The 18166-nt window shown below is 56.6% G+C and overlaps 1 protein-coding gene and 1 pseudogene across 1 annotated transcript in view; one reads left to right on the top strand and one right to left on the bottom strand.

The window, feature by feature from the left end:
- EXD3 (exonuclease 3'-5' domain containing 3) overlaps positions 1-18061 on the bottom strand; it is a 130476-nt gene extending 112415 nt beyond the window's left edge. The window contains 1 exon segment of the mRNA XM_024346011.3: positions 17914-18061. The gene's annotated coding sequence lies outside the window, so the exon portion shown is untranslated.
- On the top strand, positions 15949-16043 carry LOC112204495 (small nucleolar RNA U13; annotated as a pseudogene).
- Positions 18062-18166: the final 105 nt, after the last annotated feature.

Here is an 18166-nt window from a genome sequence, read left to right as displayed (position 1 = left end):
TCATGAAAGAGGCGTGCCCATCTCCCAGATGAGAAAACTGAGTTCAGTCAGGATCAAAGCAGGTCTTGTCCCAGTCTCCTCACTCTACCACTCTCCATTTTTATTTGCTTTTTATTGCCTCGGCTGCCTATAAAGGCAATTATGCATGTAATACAATATTTGGAAAACTACATTTGCAAATTCTGAAAAATCATGCAAAAAAAATCACTAAAAGCCGGCCAGGCGCGGTGGCTCATGCCTATAATCCCAGCACTTTGGGAGGCCAAGGCCGGAGGATCACCTGAGGTCGGGAGTTCAAGACCAGCCTGACCAACATGGAGAAACCCCATTTCTACTAAAAATATAAAATTAGCTGGGCGTGGTGGCACATGCCTGTAATCTCAGCTACTTGGGAGGCTGAGGCAGGAGAAATGCTTGAACCCGGGAGGCAGAGGTTGCAGTGAGCCAAGGTCGCACCATTGCACTCCAGCCTGGGCAACAAGAGTGAAGCTCTGTCTTTAAAAAAAAAAAAAAAAATCACTAAAAGCCACAGTCCCCTCCTGGCCACGCCTGTCTCCTCCTTGCTCCCAGTGCCACCTCATCTGCCTCAGCCTCTACCTATCCCCTCAGAGCTGTTGCCCCAGCCCTCCCAGGTGCTCGAGGGGACACAGTGCTATCCCCCAGGCAAGCCGGGTGCTGGGAGGGGACACGTGCTGTCTCACAGGTGAGCCAGGGGCTGGGAGGGGACACAGTGCTGTCCCACAGGTGAGCCAGTGGCCATTCCCAAATTCCCAGGGCCTCTGCCAGCGGGTGTCCAAAGACCCTACTTGGGAGCCCCGCACATCCGCACATCCCACCCTTGGACCTCCTAACTGCGCTGGGGTCCGGCACAGTGGGCTCTGACCCACAGAGGGCTGGGCCAGCACCCCCGGGGGAAGGCGGTGGGCACCCAGGGCCAGAGCAGGGGCCAGAGCCCCAACCCCCGCTGCTTCCCCAACTGCTCCCTGGGGACCCCTGGACCACAGGACCAACAGGGGCAGGGTGGGCCCCCCACACAGCTCCTGGACTCATTCGTGCTGGTGTCCGTGGCCCAAGGATTTGCAGAGCCGCGGACGGAGCCCAGGGCGGCCGTCGCAGGCCACTCACCCGTCCCCAGCCACTCACCCGTCCCCAGCATCCACAGTTTCTCAGGCTCTCAACAATAAACTTTACGTCTCATGGTTCAAGAAATGCCAGGCTCTGGGCTAAGAGGCAGAAGGCTCAGGCACAGCTCCGACTCTGTAAGGCAGCAGAAGCCACCATTTCTCTCTATTGTTGGTTTCCTCCCTGGATCTTCTGCTGAAAGCACATTTGATTTTCTTACATCACATTGAAGTAGATCAAGTTCCTGATAAATGTTAGAGTTAGCCTGACTCAGCATGAGCCTGGCTTCTCCTGCCGGCCAGCACAGGGGTGGGTACCATGCACATGGTCTCCCCGCCCTGCCTACCATCTGCTGCCCTGGAACCCTTGGTGGGATCCGCTGCCCACAGACACCTTGCCCGTGCCCCAATGCCAGGCAGAGGCCTCTGTGCTCCGAAGAGTGAATAAAACGTGAAACTGGCTGGGCACGGTGGCTCACGCCTGTAATCCCAGCCTTGTGGGAGGCCGAGGCGGGAGGATCACTTGAGCTCAGGAGTTTGAGACCAGCCTGGGCAACATAGTGAGACCCCATCCTATGAAAAAAAAAAAACCAGCTGGGCGTGGTAACATGCACCTGTGGTCCCAGCTACTCAGGAGGCTGAGGTGGGAGGACCGCTTGAGCCCAGGAGGTCAAGGCTGCAGTGACCCAAGATTGGGCCACTGCATTCTAGCCTGGGTGACAGAGCAAGACCCTGTTTCCAAAAAAAAAAAAGAAAAGAAAAGAAGAAAAGAAAGAAAGAAAAGAAAAGAAGAGGAAAGGAAAAGAAAGAAAATAAAAGGCAAGGAAAAAGGGAAAAAAAAGAAAAAGAAAAGAAAAAGAAAAGAAAGAAAAGCGAGGCCCCTGCACAGAACCAGGGTGGCTGGCAGCAAGTCATCTGGAGCTGAGAGCTGGGGGCTGAGTGCAGCCAGGGCGGGGTGAGCCTCGTGACACCCCCATCGCACAGGGAGGCCCTGACAGGAGGCCGCTCCACCTCTGTCTGTCTTGTCCCAAACGGCAGAGGCGACGGCTGCTCTTGGCCAACACTCCTGCCCCTGGCGTGCCCCGTGGCCGTCCGGAGGGTGGACTTGGCTTCCTGCACCAACGCACCCCTCGACCCCCAGACGGCAGCGGCATTAGTGGCGCTGATGGTGTCTGATCAGCAAATGAATAAAAGGAGCAGGTCCCCCACCACCACCTCCACTCCCACGGGCACTCCCAGCGGCTTCTGGAAACTTCCCTGGGCTCTCAGTACTCCCCCGGCCACAGCCTCAGTGGGCGGTAGACCCTCTCCCCAGCCCTCCTCTGGGGTGTCTGTGCCCCGACCCCCACCCCAGGCCGCTCCTCAGCCCCCACCCCTCCCTTCCAGGAGTGCAGCCCGGCCCCCCTCAGCAGGCTGGGGACGGCCTTGCGCGCTGCGGGGACCCGACGGGGCAGCCCCAGCCAGGCTGTCAGGCTCCGAGAGAAGTGCGGAGCCAACATTGCCAGCGTCCCAGGGTCCTGTGACCGGGAAGGCCCCGCATCTGCTGCACCCGGAGTCGTGGAGGCCAGAACGCTCGCCAGCAAACCCGCCCGTTCACAGACGCACCGGAGCGGGCGGGCGGGGGCGGCCTGCGGAGCAGCCAGTCCCGGGCACCCCACGCCGACCGCCGCGCGTCCGGGCCGGTCTCTGGGCCCCTCTGCTGGTGGAACCCGGCAGCGCCTCCTCCGTCTCAGCCGCGTCGGTCCCAGGCGCCTGAAGTCCAAGCGCCTCCCCTACCCGCACGCCCAGGCTGGGTCTCCGTTTCCCACCAGGCCAGCGCTGCAGGCAGAGCCCAGCCCGGCGGCCGCGGCGAACACGGGGAGGCCCCTCCGCCTCTGTCCGCCTGCCCTAAACACCGCAGACGTGACTGCTCCCCCGCGAAGCCCACCCACCTGAGGTCCTGGCCCCCAAGGGGCCATCTGCCCCCGGCTCACCGCAGGCCCTTTCCTGGGGGCCTCTGTGCCGTGCAAAGGGCAGGTCTGGCCGCTCTCGGGCTCTGTCCTGCCAGCCCCACAACCCAGAACCCAGCGTCCCCGCCCCCATCTCCCGGGATCCCTTGGCTAAGGGAGGGTGACTGGTGGCCCGCAGGCCCTTCAGAGGGTCCCTGACAGGGAAGGATGGAGACGCAGCTCCAGACCCCGGAGTGCGGCCCCCCAGACACACCCACGGCCGTCCACCATCCAAGCATAAACCCCAACGCAGCGGCTCCTGGCCTGGTTCTGAAGACGGCCCAGCTGGAATGGGAGAAGTGCCCAGTGCTTCCGTCACTGGAGCCCACGGGTCCACAGGCATTCGAGGTCTTGGATGCGCTGGCTGGACCCAAGGACACACGCGGGAGGCGGGAGGGGCACAGCAAAGGGTCTAGGGGGAGGCCGGAGGGGGCTTTCCCCTTGGGCAGCATGGACACCCCAGGCCCCGCAGCACACAAATACGGAGCCTCAAGCCTCCAGGGGTTTTCCAGCCTCACGCCTCCGGGGGTCTCCCCAGCCTCATGCCTCTGGGGATCTCCCACCCTCATGCCTCCTGTGGTCTCCCAGCCTCACGCCTCCAAGGGTCTCCCTGGCCCAACCTCCTTGCTGTGTCTCCAGAAAGCTCTGAAGCCCAGCCCCTCCTCCTCACGTTCGACTGCGCTGCGTGGGTGTTTTACTAAAACCCAACAGTGACTCTTCCTCTGGGCGCCTGGATGTGTCTCCTCCAACATTCGGCCGGCCCTGCACGTGCCCCAAAGCTCCCAAGGGGCTTTTAAGAGGGCTTTGGGGTCGGGGGGCCGGGCATGGTCGCTCACGCCTGTAATCCCAGCACTTTGGGAAGCTGAGGCAGGAGGATCACGAGGTCAGGAGATCGAGACCATCCTGGCTAACACGGTGAAACCCCGTCTCTACTAAAAATATAAAAATTTGCCGGGCGTGGTGGCAGGCGCCTGTAGTCCCAGCTACTCCGCAGGCTGAGGCAGGTGAATGGTGTGAACCCGGGAGGTGGAGCTTGCAGTGAGCCGAGATCGCACCACTGCACTGCAGCCTGGGCGACAGAGCGAGACTCCGTCTCAAAAAAAAAAAAAGAGGGCTTTGGGGGAGACAGCAGCCCCTACGGCCACCACACCTCCCCCCAGCTGCTCAGCAAGGCCCTCCAGGGACGTCCAGCACAGCTGAACCGGCCCCTCAGACCAATGGTAACCCCAAATCTGAGACTAGGGGCCTTTTATCTGCAGTCCCTTGAGTGGCCTGTGAGTTCCAAGATCCTCTTTAAAAAAGGTGGAGCCTCGAGCCAATCGGAATGGACAGACCCACCCTGTACAGGGAAGCCAGGCCAGCGGGCGCACAGGCCAAGCACCCGGGCGCAGCTTGTCTCTCACCATCAGGCTGGGTCAGCCCCTCTCCACAAGTCTGCAGGGCTGTTTTTGTCCCTGAGCTCAGGATGAACTTGTATAAGGCCCCGATGGCACTCACTTTGCTGATCAGCCCGGGAAGGGGGCAGTCGGCCTGTCCCTTCTGCGGGAGGGCGGCTGCTGTAATTTAAAGTCTGTCCCTCTGAAACACGCAGGAACTCCATCACCATGCTGCGGCATTTCAAGGTGGGACCTTGGGACGTGCCCGGGGGGTGAGGATCCTGCCCCACTGGAGGGATTAATCCATTCATGGATTCCTGGGTTATCACGGGAGTGGGACTGGTGGCTTTGTAAGAGGAGGAGGAGAGGCCTGAGGCCTGAGCCCGCATGCTGGGCCCTCACCATGGCTGCCCCGAGCCGCCTCAGGACCCTTCGGAGTCCCACCAGCATGAACGCCTCCTCATTCAGAGTCCCGCCAGCATGAACGCCTCCTCGGATGCTCCCCTCACCCTTAGACTTAGCCTCCAGAGCTGTAAGAAATAAATTCCTTTTCTTTATAAATTACCCAGTTTTAGATATTCTGTTTCAAGTAACAGAAAACTGGCCCGGCGTGGTGGCTCACACCTTTGATCCCACCACTTTGGGAGGCCAAAGCAGGCGGATTGCTTGAGTCCAGGAGTTTGAGACCAGCCTGGGTAACATAGCGAGACCCTGTTTCTATGAAAAAAACAGGTATCTATCCAGGCGTGGTGGCATGCGGCGTGTAGGGAGGGAGCTGTGTCTACAAAGCCCTGGACCTAAAAATGGCCAAGTGGAGACATGGGCTGATGTGACTGAGAACGGAAACGGCTGGCAAGGATTCAGTTCACATTCCCTCGCTGCACACTCTCTGTAACCGGCCTCATTTTAGGATGAAAAAGCCTGTCTGGATCTCTCAGCATCTTTCTCGGAACGTGGTGCCAGGTCCCAAGCCCACACCAGGACAAGCGGGGCTCCCCAGCTCCCTGATGGGGCAACACCACTCACCAGTTTTGCAGCTTCCACTTAAAATTAACAACTGCTGGCTGGGCGCGGTGGCTCACGCCCGTAATCCCAGCACTTTAGGAGGCTGAGGTGGACGGATCACAAGGTCAGTGGTTCGAGACCAGCCTGGCCAACATGATGAAACCCTGTCTCTACTAAAAATACAAAAAATTAGCTGGGCATGGTGGCAGGTGCCTGTAATCCCAGCTACTCAGGAGGTTGAGGCAGGAGAATGGTGTGAACCTGGGAGATGAAGGTTGCAGTGAGCCGAGACCGTGCCACTACACTCCAGCTGGGCAACAGGAGCTAAACTCCGTCTCAAAAAACAAAAATAATTAACAACCAACAGCTGGGCACAGTGGCTCATGCCTGCAATCCTAGCACTGTGGGAGCCTGAGGAGGGCAGATCACTTGAGGCCAGGAGTTCAAAACCAGCCTGGCCAACATGGTGAAATCCCGTCTCTACTAAAAATACAAAAATTAGCCAGGCGCGGTGGTGGGTGCCTGTAATCTCAGCTACCTGGGAGGGTGAGGCAGGAGAATCACTTGAACCCAGGAGGTGGAGGTTGCAGTGAGCTGAGATTGCACCACAGCATTCCAGCCTGGGCGACAGAGCAAAACTCTGTCTCAAAAAAAAAAAAAAAAAAAAAAAAAAAATTAACAACCAACCCTTTTAAGTGTCTTCATTTCTTCTGAAAGGTGCTAACTCAAGCCAAATTGTTGCCATGAGTCCTGTGACCACAGAACGTTGGGTTCTGAGAACCCCAGAGGCTCTTGTTCCCTGGCCCCACGATCCACACCCAGGGAGACGACACAGCTGGGTCCCTACCCACACGGGGCAGAACTGCACAACGAGGAAGCCCCCCTGGGGGCGGCCTGGCATGGAGGAGGTGACCCACGGGGGACGTGCCTGACTCACTGTGGAGGCGACGCTGCTGAGGGCGGGGGGCAGGGCGAGGGCTGTGTCCTTTCCCACAGAGCCTGGCAGACCCCCAGGGCCTGAGTGAGGTCCAAGGCTCTGCAGGTGACTGTGCCTGGAGCCCCAGCCCCTGGCCTCAGTGCTTTCCCACAGAGCCTGGCAGACCCCCCAGGGCCTGAGTGAGATCTAGGGGTCTCAGGGGTCCGCAGGTGACTGTGCCTGGAGCCTCAGCCCCCGGCCTCAGTGCTTTCCCACAGAGCCTGGCAGACCCCCCAGGGCCTGAGTGAGGTCCAGGCGTCTCAGGGGACTGCAGGTGACTGTGCCTGGAGCCCCAGCCCCCAGCCTCAGTGCAGATTTCGGTCATTGGCTGTGGCTGCCCTGTGTGCTGAGCAGGTGTCCAGGTGGGCGTAGGCTGGCACCTCTAGGGCCCCTGGACCACCGCAGAACCTGTAGCAGATTCCGGCTGAGGCCCCGAGGCCGGCCCCCCGGGTGGGGAGTCCCAGGCCTGGCTGTGAGATGGAGTAGATGATGCCGAATGGAGCGCAGGCGTGGGAGCAGCATGCACGCTCAGGAAGGCTCATCTTCACCCCAAACCCAGCTGAGCCCAGGATGCCCCCTTCCCAGGGAAGGAAACCAGCGAAGGCACAGCTGCCCCCGAGCCCTGGGCATGGGGCTTGCTCCGGAGATGGGCTCCGAGGCAGGATGGGGGGCAGCCCTGCTCCTCGGTTTCCTGGGAGGCCCGGCCAGACACCCGGCGGCCTCCCAGGGAGCCTCCACAGGAAGGCGGGACCGGCGGAACCAACAGGACGTGCAGGGGCCCCTCCCTCGAAGCTTCGCCCTCAAGTAGGACCCAAAGCTCCCTCAAACGACCCCCGAACAGGCCGACCTTGAAGGACCCCACAAGAAGCCAGGTTGCTGGCAGAGGCTCAGAGGTGGCCATGACAGGCCAGCGGCGGCCGTCAGTCTCTCCATCGGTGCCACAGCACCACCAGCCCCGGGACCTGGAAAAGGAGCGGCAGGCGGGGGCGGGGGCGGGGGAGGTTGGGGGGAGGGGGAGGGGGGGAGGCAGAGGGGGCGGGGGGAGGCGGAGGGGGCGGGGGGAGTGGGAGGGAGTGGGGGAGGCGGAGGGAGTGGGAGGGGGTGGGGGAGGCGGAGGGCTTCCTGTGGCCGCGGTGCACAATGGTGTTTTCTGCACACCGCAGTGAGTCACCCAAGACGGACTGGAAGCCGGGCCACCCTGCATTCTTGTCCGGGCGCCAGGTCACGCTTCCTCTGCGGTTTTTCTGTGGTGTTTCCCTGAGGACCGATGGGCCCTCCAGGTGGGCCTTGTGCCGCCAGCAGGCGTGGCCAGGAGGGCGGGAGGTGGCAAGAGAGTGGGCTGTGTGCCCCCCAGGTCTCCCTGGCACCCCGATGGGGGGCTCCCAGGCTCCCCCACCCCCACAGAGCCGGCCTTACTGCCCTCTTCTGAGAGCGCCAACCTTGAGGGCCCTGCAGCCGCCACCCCCAGGATGCGGCAAGGACAGGGGGCTGGAGGCCGGCCTGAGACCCGGAGCGAGTGGGCGGGCAACACTGGCTTCAGAGCCCCCAGAAGCTGTTGATCCCAAAGGAGGCCTCCAAGGCCTGTCCCCTCCCCACCTCATATTGTCTGACACAGCAGCCACGGCTGAAAGTGCAAGACACGTGATTAGACAAGGGTCAATATCTCTGTGACAGCTTTTTATATCGACTGCATGTGGAAATGGAAATATTTTGGGCATACTGGAGTTAAATAAAATATATTATTAAAATAAATTCACTTGTTTCTCAGTTTTTAAATGTGTCTACAAGAAAACTTAAAAGCCTCCTCGTCATAAAGCTCCAGGTGCCCACCGGGGCCCTTCCAGGAGAAGCAAACAGCCCCGCGGCCACCACTCCCCAAACAGTGTCAGCGGGAACCAGAAACATTCCACATGGGACAGGGTGGATACCCCAGAGCCCCCCGGGAGCAGCCCCCAGAGGCACGAGGGCACAGCAGGATGAGCTGATGCTGGCAAGATGGCCACGCACAGCCGGGGCCCCTCGGGAGGGAGTTCAGGCCTCCTCAATGAACAGCAGCCTTGACTCACACACTGTGTCCACCGGCTTCAAAGGGAATTCCATGTGTTTACCATCTCAGTGACCATTTTTATTTAATTTTTTTGAGACAGGGTCTCACTGTCGCCCAGGATGGAGTGCTGTGGGGCGATCACGGCTCACGGCAGCCTCAATCTCCAGGGCTCAAACAATCCTCCCACCTCAGCCTCCTGAGTAGCTGGGACCACCGGAGTGCACGCTACACCTGGATAATTTTGGGGGGGTATTTTTTGTAGAGATGGGGTCTCACTATGTCACCCAGACTGGTCTCAAACTCCTGAGCTCGGTAATCCTCCTGCCTCAACCTCCCTAAGTGCTGGGATTACAGGCGTGAGCCACCACACCCAGCCTCAGTAACTGCTCTATAACTTTGAGATATAATTCATATACCATAAAATTTACCCTCAAAGTTACAACTCGGTGTTTTTAGCATGTTCACAGACATGAGTCACCATCACCACTATCCAACTCCAGAACTTTTTTTTTTTGAGACGGAGTCTCACTCCGTCGCCCAGGCTGGAGTGCAGTGGCACGATCTCGGCTCACTGTAAGCTCTGCCTCCCGGGTTCAAGCCATTCTCCTGCCTCAGCCTCCCGAGTAGCTGGGACTACAGGCGCCTGCCACCACGCCTGGCTAATTTTTTGTATTTTTAGTAGAGACGGGGTTTCACCGTGTTAGCCAGGATGGTCTCGATCTCCTGACCTTCTGATCTGCCCGCATCAGCCTCTCAAAGTGTTGGGATTACAGGCGTGAGCCACCACGCCCGGCCTAGTTTTGTTTTGTTTTTTTTTTTGAGACAGGGTCTTGCTCTGTCACCCAGGGTGGAGTGCAGTGGTGCGATCCCAGCTCACTGTAACCGCCTCCTGGCTCAAGTGATTCTTGTGCCTAAGTCTCCTGAGTAGCGGGGACTACAGGCGCCCACTACCACACCCGGCTAAGTTTTGTATTTCTGGTAGAGACGGGGTGTTGCCATGTTTGGCCAGGCTGGTCTTGAACTCCTGACCTCACGCGATCCACTTGCCTCAGCCCAGAACATTTTCATTGCCCCAAAGACAACCAACTATGTGCCCATCAACAATTACTCCCTCTGCCCCTCCTCACACCCTGGCCATTTTGTGTCTCTGTGAATCTTTCTATTTTGGGCATTTCCTATAAAGGAGACCACACAGGTTCTGTTGGGTTTTTTTTTCTTTTTTTTTTTTGAGACGGAGTCTCACTCTGTTGCTCAGGCTGGAGTGCAGTAGTGCCATCTCGGCTCACTGCAAGCTCTCTGCCTCCCGGGTTTACGCCATTCTCCTGCCTCAGCCTCCCGAGTAGCTGGGACTACAGGCGCCCGCCACCACGCCCGGCTAATTTTTGTATTTTTAGTAGAGACGGGGTTTCATCATGTTGGCCAGGATGGTCTTGAACTCCTGACCACAAGCAATCCACCCACCTCGGCCTCTCAAAATGCTGGGATTACAGGCGTGAGCCACTGCGCTGGGCCGGTCACAGGTTTTTGTGTTTTTTTCTGTTTTTTGAGATGGAGTCTTGCTCTGTTGCCCAGGCTGGAGTGCAGTGGGGCGATCTCAGCTGACTGCAACCTCTGCCTCCCGGGTTCAAACCGTTTTCCTGCCTCAGCCTCCTGAGTAGCTGGGATTACAGGCATGCGCAGCTAATTTTTGTAATTTTAGTAGAGACAGGGTTTCTCCATGTTCGCCAGGCTGGTCTCGAATTCCTGACCTCAGGTGATCAGCCTGCCTCGGTCTCCTCAAGTGCTGGGATTACAGGCAGGAGCCACTGCTCCTGCCCAGGCTGCGGTTTTGAAGGACACCTTCCCTGTTCACCGTGTTGGTTTTAGCCCTGCGGCAAGCTTCTCTGTGCCCCCCACCTCCCTGCAGCTCACTGCCCACAACACATGGATGTACCACGGGACAGCTGCAAGGACGGGTCAGGTGGCCCATGGGCTCTGGGGAACCCTTTCTGGGAAGTGCCAACAGCACATGTTGGGGTCACCATCACAGACGGGGCTGGGGCCAACAGGCCCCCATCAAGGGTGGGCTTTCCCAAGGACCCCAGTTCTGATCACACAAGGTAGAATCTGATGAATGATAAACAGCATTTAAAAACCATGTTTTATAAAAATACTTAATGGCATGGGAAAGGATTCACAGAGCCGCATAAAGTCGCGTTGCCCTAAGGGGATCACGCTGCACAGTGCAAGGTCCCTTCTCAAAACCCGGCAGACGCACGTGTGAGGGCCTGGCTGCTCTGCCGACGGTGCCTCTGTGCTTTCTGTTTTGTATTTTCTGAATACTACACAATGTATACAACCTGGTTTGTATTCATGAAAAGAGAAAAAACCATGAATGATATTTTTGAAGGTTAAAACTAGGATGGGATCTTAGCCTTAGCCCCTCCACGCCTCACCCATGGTGACAGGGCCTCTGCCTGCCGCCGGCCACTGCCAGCCACACCTGGGACCCACAGCCAGGGCCTTCGCTCTTCTGCAGTGCCTGAGGGCCAAGAATTCTGCGGTGGCTGGCTGGGTGCCCGCTCCACCAGGGGGAGGGCACTGCACGTCTCAGTCCTCAGCAGCCCGAGGTTCCCAGAGCGAGGGACCCACAGGGACAAAGGGGTGGACTTGGGGCCCTCACGACCTATCTCCATGTCACACAGCCTCTGCCACCTTCCCATCAGGCCGGGCACCCCCAGGTCCAGCTCACATTCCACCGCAGCTTCTGCACACCCAGGGAGAGACCGCCGGCAGCCCACTGCCTCACCTCCCAGGTCTCCACCAGAAACATCCGGCCGGCCCAGCTGACCCCCGGGCAGGCGTCCGGACCCTCGTCAGCCCGGCTGCTGCTTCCCAAAGGTCCTCTCCACCCAGGACCCTAACACGTGCTGGGCAACCCGGCTCAGAGCATCGTCCTGCGCCACGCCAGGCGGCCACCCTCTGAGGAGGATGGGGACGGGACACAGCCAGGTCACACCGAGGTGGCACCAGGCGGTTCCAGGACCTGGTTCTGCACTGCCCGTGACACAAGGATCAACACCAAGGGTCGGTAGACCGTCCCGCAGCCTAGCCTGGGGCTGTCGCGAGCTCGCAGGGGTGCTCTTGGAGGCGCCCCGGGCAGGAGCCGCTCCCACCTGGAGCAGAAGGGAGCAGGCCCTCCCTGAGCTGGGCTCGGGACTGATGACGCTGCAGCCGTCAGGAGGCCAGGAAGCCCCGACACCTCCCCGTTTCCCGACAGACGCGGCCAGAACACGCCCAACTCCACGGGAGGGTCTGACCAAGGGGACCCCACCTTAGGATCTCCTCGGCCTCCCTGTGGGCCTGAGAACAGGCGGAGGCGGCAACGGCAGGAGAGGGCGACCCTCGTGACGACCGAGCTCCCGGGCAAAGCCGGGGCCGCGTTGGGGGGTTTCATCCCCGAGGGAGGGGCGCCCACCAGACGCCGGGGGAGAAGTCAGGCGGGCGGTGGGAGACACACGGGTCTGGACTCGCACCGAGGACGCGGCCACGGACTCACGCGGGCGCCGCAGGGACGGGGATGGCCAGTTTCCCACGGCTTGTCGTGAAAATGGGAAAGTTGGCGGGTGGTGAGCACAGCACACTCCGGCAGCGCCCAGGCTGCCAGGAAGCGAGCGCGCCCGCAGAGGCGCCAGACGGCTCCACGGGTGAGGCCGAACCTGACCACGGGTTCCGCGGCGCGGAGGCCCCTGCTGACCGCATCTGCATGGAGCGAACGGCGCGAGGGGCGGGAGGCGGCGTGGCCACACCCCACAGCCCACCCGTTCCTCGGAAAGTCGAACACAGCGACCACGGGCTCTGGCAGTTCCTCTCCCGGGCAGAGACCACGGGGACCAGCAACGCGCGTCCGCACAAACTACCCCAGCTGCGCTGCGCGTGGCGGCCGCAGAGGAGGAACCGCCGAGCGGAGGCGGAGGCGCGCGGCCACCACGCGGCGGAGCAGCCGCCACGAACGGAACAGGAGGTCGGCGCAGGCGACATCACCGACACCACGTGTGCGCCCCGGGCACACCGGCCACCGCGGCTGGGCCCTTCCCGCCTCCTTCAAGCGCAGGCCGTGCCGCGGGCGGGTCCTGTCCAGGGCGCCTGCGGGGGAGGCCGGGCCGTCAGGCGGGGAGGAAAGGACAGAGCCTGAGGATCTGAGGAGCCCGTGGGTGAGGGGCTGGCGGGGCCGGAGGGGGTGAGCTGCAAGGACTGGGGTGGGACCACGGAGGGGACGGGTGAGCCTCGGGGATGCACGGTCACTGGGAGGCCGAGGACCCCCGGGGCTGGCAGGAGGTCTGTGCCCTGGGTGATGCCACTTCTATTAATCTCCTTTTGTGGCCGGGCGCAGTGGCTCACACCTGTAATCCCAGCACTTTGGGAGGCCAAGGCGGGCGGATCACCTGAGGTCAGGAGTTCCAGACCAGCCTGGCCAACATAGTGAAACCCCATCTCTACTAAAAATACAAAAATTAGCCAGGCATGGCGGCGGGCGCCTGTAATACCAGCTAACTCAGGAGGCTGAGGCAGGAGAATCGCTTGAAGCCGGGAAGCAGAGGTTGCAGTGAGAGCTGAGACTGCGCCACTGCACTCCAGCCTGGGCGACAAGAGCGAGACTCCGTCTCAAAAAACAAACAACAAACAAACAAACGTCTGAGTCATTTCTAAGTAAAACACTGAAACATTAATTACTAAGCCTAAGTCTAAGCTTATACACTTTAGTATCTTAGTTTTATATGGTATAGGAAAGCTAAATATATTTACATCTGTTAACAAAAAAATTTAGGAGATGCATCTCTGTAAAACATGATGAAATGGTTTTCATCTACAAATACAGTTCAAAATTACTCGCTGAGTTTTTAACGGAAAATTAGGGTCACGAAGTTAACACTGTAATTAATATATGTAACTGAAACTACTAAATATAAGAGAAACAATTCTGTACATGAGATGTATAAGAAAAGCAGAGTTTGTTTTTCTTTTGAACAACATTTCGTGCAGTAATAAGAGATTGTAAAATATTTTTATCTTTTGAGTAAACAGAAAAAAAAAGGGGAAAGAGGGAGAGACATTCTGTTTGCCTCACGCTGTCTTTAGTAGGTCTATTGATTGCTTGGGAAACTAAGTCTCCTCTCTGTCATAGTAAAGGTTTTTGGTTTGGGAAATCTCTGAATTACCAATTTGATTAAATGAATGGCTTATTTTACAGTGACCTGTGGTCCTATTTTGAGATTGTTTTAAGCCTCTGATATTTGACTTCCCAAAACCAAATTTCAAGTCCTAACATTAAGGGTTTTTTTCACCTGAACTAACTTGGATATAACAAATAGGAACCCCGAGAAGTCCAAGGGAGATGTACGAGGCTTATGTGGTATGTTAAAATCATACGGGAAGCATTGTCAAATGTGGAATGCTGTTGGAGTTATATTTGTATAAATGTATTATTAACATATGTTCCAAAATTGTATGAGATTCCTAAAAATTCTGACATGTCTTGGTATATGTTATCAGTCGTGATTACGATTATATGTTAAACTGTTTTAACCTCAGAAGTAACCAAATTCCCTGCCAATTGCGTCTTCACCCATGGCTACTCTGTCTTTTGTCATCCGCAGAAAATTACTGTTTTACTTTGATTCTTCTCAAAATGCAGTTTAAGGCCGGGCACGGTGGCTCATGCCTGTAATCCCAACACTTTGGGAGGCTGAGGCGGGTGGATCACTTGAGGTCAGGAGTTCGAAACCAGCCAGGCCAATGTGGTAAAACCCCGTTTCTACTAAAAATACAAAATTAGCTGGGCATGGTGGCTCATGCCTGTAATCCCAGTTACTTGGGAGGCTGAGACAGGAGAATCGCTTGAACCTGGGAGGCGGAGGTTGCAGTGAGCCAAGATGGCACCACTACACTCCAGCCTGGGCAACAGAGCGAGACTCCATCTCAAAATAAATAAATAAATAAAATAAAATAAGGTACAGTCCAAAATTTGCATTTTCTTCAAGGAAATTCATGGAAAGGACATTGACAAGTATACAGACTTCCGATAACCTGGGAGATCACACCAGTAGACCAGATAAAAGCTTCCAGGACTCTTATTTAAAAGCTGATGCATTCATGAGGATTGTTAACCCAACATCATACAGAAAAAAGCGGCCGGGCGCGGTGGCTCATGCCTGTAATCCTAGCACTTTGGGAGGCCAAGGCGGGCGGATCACGAGGTCAGGAGATCGAGACCATCCTGGCTAATACGGTGAAACCCCATCTCTACTAAAAATACAAAAAAATTAGCCGGGCATGGTGGCAGGTGCCTGTAGTCCCAGCTACTCGGGAGGCTGAGGCTGGTGAATGGCGTGAACCCAGGAGGCGGAGCTGGCAGTGAGCCGAGATTGTACCACTGCACTCCAGCCTGGGCGACAGAGGGAGACTCCGCCTAAAAAAAAAAGCAAAAAAACCCCCAGCAAATTACATAGAACTGAACTGATAGAGGCCTGAAATGCTTTTTATGATTTTTTGTTGTTATTGAAACCTTGCTGACTCTTTTTATATTTTGTTTTCCAGAGTCAGAAAACCTTTTTCTTTTTGAGCTATTTATAGCTATAGCAATTGAGTGACATATACTTTTGTGAGCACAACTGAAACATTTGTCTTTTTCTCTACCTGATTTCTCAAAAATCTGGAAGCGATTCATGAGTATTCTTATTTTACGGCAATGTAGTTCTCTGCATGAGTTCAGTGAGAATCTGTTGTCCTTGTAACAGGACACAATTGGAGACCCTGGTTATTCTACCAAGGCTTGGACTGGGATGACGTATTTTTGGATATGAGCAGACTGCTTTGAGGAATCGAGGTTCGCTTTATAGAGCCAATAAAAAGCCCCTCGGGATGACTGGACTGGTGCCCTGTTTACATAGTTCCCTTACAAGGTTCTTGGCCTTGAGGTAAGGAAAGAATGTCACTTTCCGACAGATCCAGGAACTTCAAGATAGTTTGGGACCTGGAGGACAGACATTCACCCCCCGCCCAAATTCATACAGGTATTATACGTACACTGTGATGGGGAGCCACTGGCTTGGCTTCCTAGACATGGGAAGTGTTTGTTTTCTTTAGAGACAGGGTCTCGCTCTGTCGCCCAGGCTGGAGTGCAGTGGTGCGATCATAGCTCACTGCAGCCTCAATCTCCTGGACTCAAGCGATCCTCCCATTTCAGCCTCCTGAGTAGCTGGGACTACAGGTGAGCACCACTATGCCCAGGTAATTTTTAAATTTTTTGTGCAGACAGGGACCTCGCTATGTTGCCCAGGTTGGTCTCAAACTCCTGGGCTCAATGAATCCTCCCACCTTGGCTTCCCAAAGTGCTGGGATTACAGGCATGAGCCACCATGCCCAGCCCTCAAGTGGCTTTTAAAGGTCTATTCTGACCCTCTTGTAGTTCATAAGCATGATGATTGCCTCATGTGTAGGGTATGTCTCCCTCAAACATTGTTATGACGCCAGCACATTACCTGTCTGATGTGGGGGAAAAAAGTCTGAAATTCCTTATGGCAAAGTTCCAGCCAGTTTAGAAAGGAGCCTATATGGCCAATCACCACTGTTGTACTTTAGGCAAATAATCAGGCCAAATATAATCCTAAAATTTATTTTACAAGTAAATTGGTCTTACCAAGATTTATCTTTGGTAGAAATGGGGAAGTAGAGAAAAATTATGTTTCAGAGAAAAACTATAGCATACCTGTTACTGGATTCTAGCCCTGATCATTGTATTTTTTATTTTCCTACAATCTGGACTAAATCCTGAACAATCTTCTGGCTACAAGTCTCAAAGAAGAACCTGGCTGGGCAGAGGTTCACGCCTATAACACCAGCACTTTGGGAGGCCCAGATGAGAGGATCACTTGGGCTCAGGAGTTCGAGACTAGCCTGGGCAAGGTGTCAAGACCTAGTCTCTACCAAAAAAATTTAAAATTAGCCGGTCCTGGTGGCAAACACCTGTATTCCCAGGTACTCAGGAGGCTAAGACAAGAGGATCATTTAAGCCCAAGAGTTCAAGGCTGCGATGAGTGGGAATCATGCCTCTGCACTCCAGCATGGGTGACAGAGCAAGACCCCATTTCTAAGTAAACAAATAAATAAAAAGAAAGAAGAACATGGATTTTAGTTTCTTCATGTTTTTAGTTGTCTCCCTAATGGAACAGGTTTGTTTTTTTCATCCTGGCATACAAATTGGTTATAGTCCTATGTGTTACTTCTGAGAAAATTAAAATTAATGGTGTTTCTAAAAACTAGAGATGATTCAACAGGTGATAGCAGTCGTATAAATTAATGACTTCACTGAGACCTCACGTTTGCCACCCTGTAATGCCATTCCAATTCAGTTTGTGGTGTTCTTAAAAAAAAAAAAAAAAACCTCCCTGAAATGTCTCCTCCTTCCCTGCTTGGCATGGGACAGGACTATGTGGGAATGAGCCTTCCCAGCAAGAGGGGACACTCTGACCCTCAGATTTTGATAATCAATGCTTTCAAGAAGAAAGATTTTGATCAAAAGGGGGGCAAATGAGAAAGAAAAAATCATTTATCTGAGGAATGTAAAGCCCTTTTAAACTGTGGGCCCAGAAAGCTTGATGTTAAGTGCCAGAAAGCATTTCAAATGAAACCGCAGCCCCTCACTACCCCTCGAGCCAAGTAACTTTCCACTGATGACACCAAGCCGTGGCCAATCGCGAACCAATGCCATTTCTACAAGCCAGTGAGCTCCTGGGCAACGTTCGAAACCACCTGCTCTCCGATGGGCTCTGTTTTCTTTAAAAACCTGAGCCTCTGTTTTGTTCTCCGTTGCACCTGGTGACCCAGGCCGCCCTCGACCTCTGTGCCTGAATAAACCCACCGGGCACCACATTCTGACCCTTTTAATTATTTTAGGTTGATAACTAATACAGGACTCAGCGCCGGTGGACAGGAAGCCAGGGCCCCTGCAGGGAGGCGCCCGTCCCTTCTCCCGGGGAGGGCAGGGCGGGCGCGCGCGCGTCCCACCGGGAGCGCCTCCTCCTCGGCGAGGGAGCGAAGGGCCTCCGGGTCCTGTGATGTCCGTGCTCGGAAGGCGCGGAGGAGGGCAGGCCCTGCGGGACAGGGCGGCGGGGTCGCCGGGGTCGGCTCAGCTCCCCGCGGCGTCCGGCTGCTCGGCGGCCTCCGGAGCGGGGCCCTGCGGGAGAACGCACCTTCCCCGCCCCATTGGGGCCTCAGTTTCCCCACCCCGGGAGAGCCGGCGGCCCGCCCCCGGCTCACTCCCAGCTACGGCCCTCACCTCAGGACGCGCACCCGGCCCGGCCCCGCTCTGCCCCCGGCGCCCAGACCGCCCACCTGGCCCGCGCGGTCCGGGGTCGCTCACCTGCGGGGCCGGGACCGCCCCACACCGTCCACGCCCGGCGCGGAACCTTGGCCCGGCCGCAGCGGCTGGTCCGGAGGGCTTTATCCGGCGCACCAAGGCCAGCGCGGGCGGGGCGAGGAAGCCGGCTGCACAAAGCTCCCGGCGGAAGTCCGGCCGGGGCGGGGCCGAATGGGAGGTGGGCGAGGCCTGAGGGTCTGGAGTGGGCGTGGCCGTTTCTGGCGGGGGCGTGGCCTTACCGGGGAGGGGCGGGCGC

The sequence above is a fragment of the Pan troglodytes genome, chromosome 11 (assembly GCF_028858775.2).
Source record: "Pan troglodytes isolate AG18354 chromosome 11, NHGRI_mPanTro3-v2.0_pri, whole genome shotgun sequence".
Taxonomy (NCBI): Eukaryota; Metazoa; Chordata; class Mammalia; order Primates; family Hominidae; genus Pan; species Pan troglodytes.
This window is presented reverse-complemented; position numbering and strand designations above follow the sequence as displayed.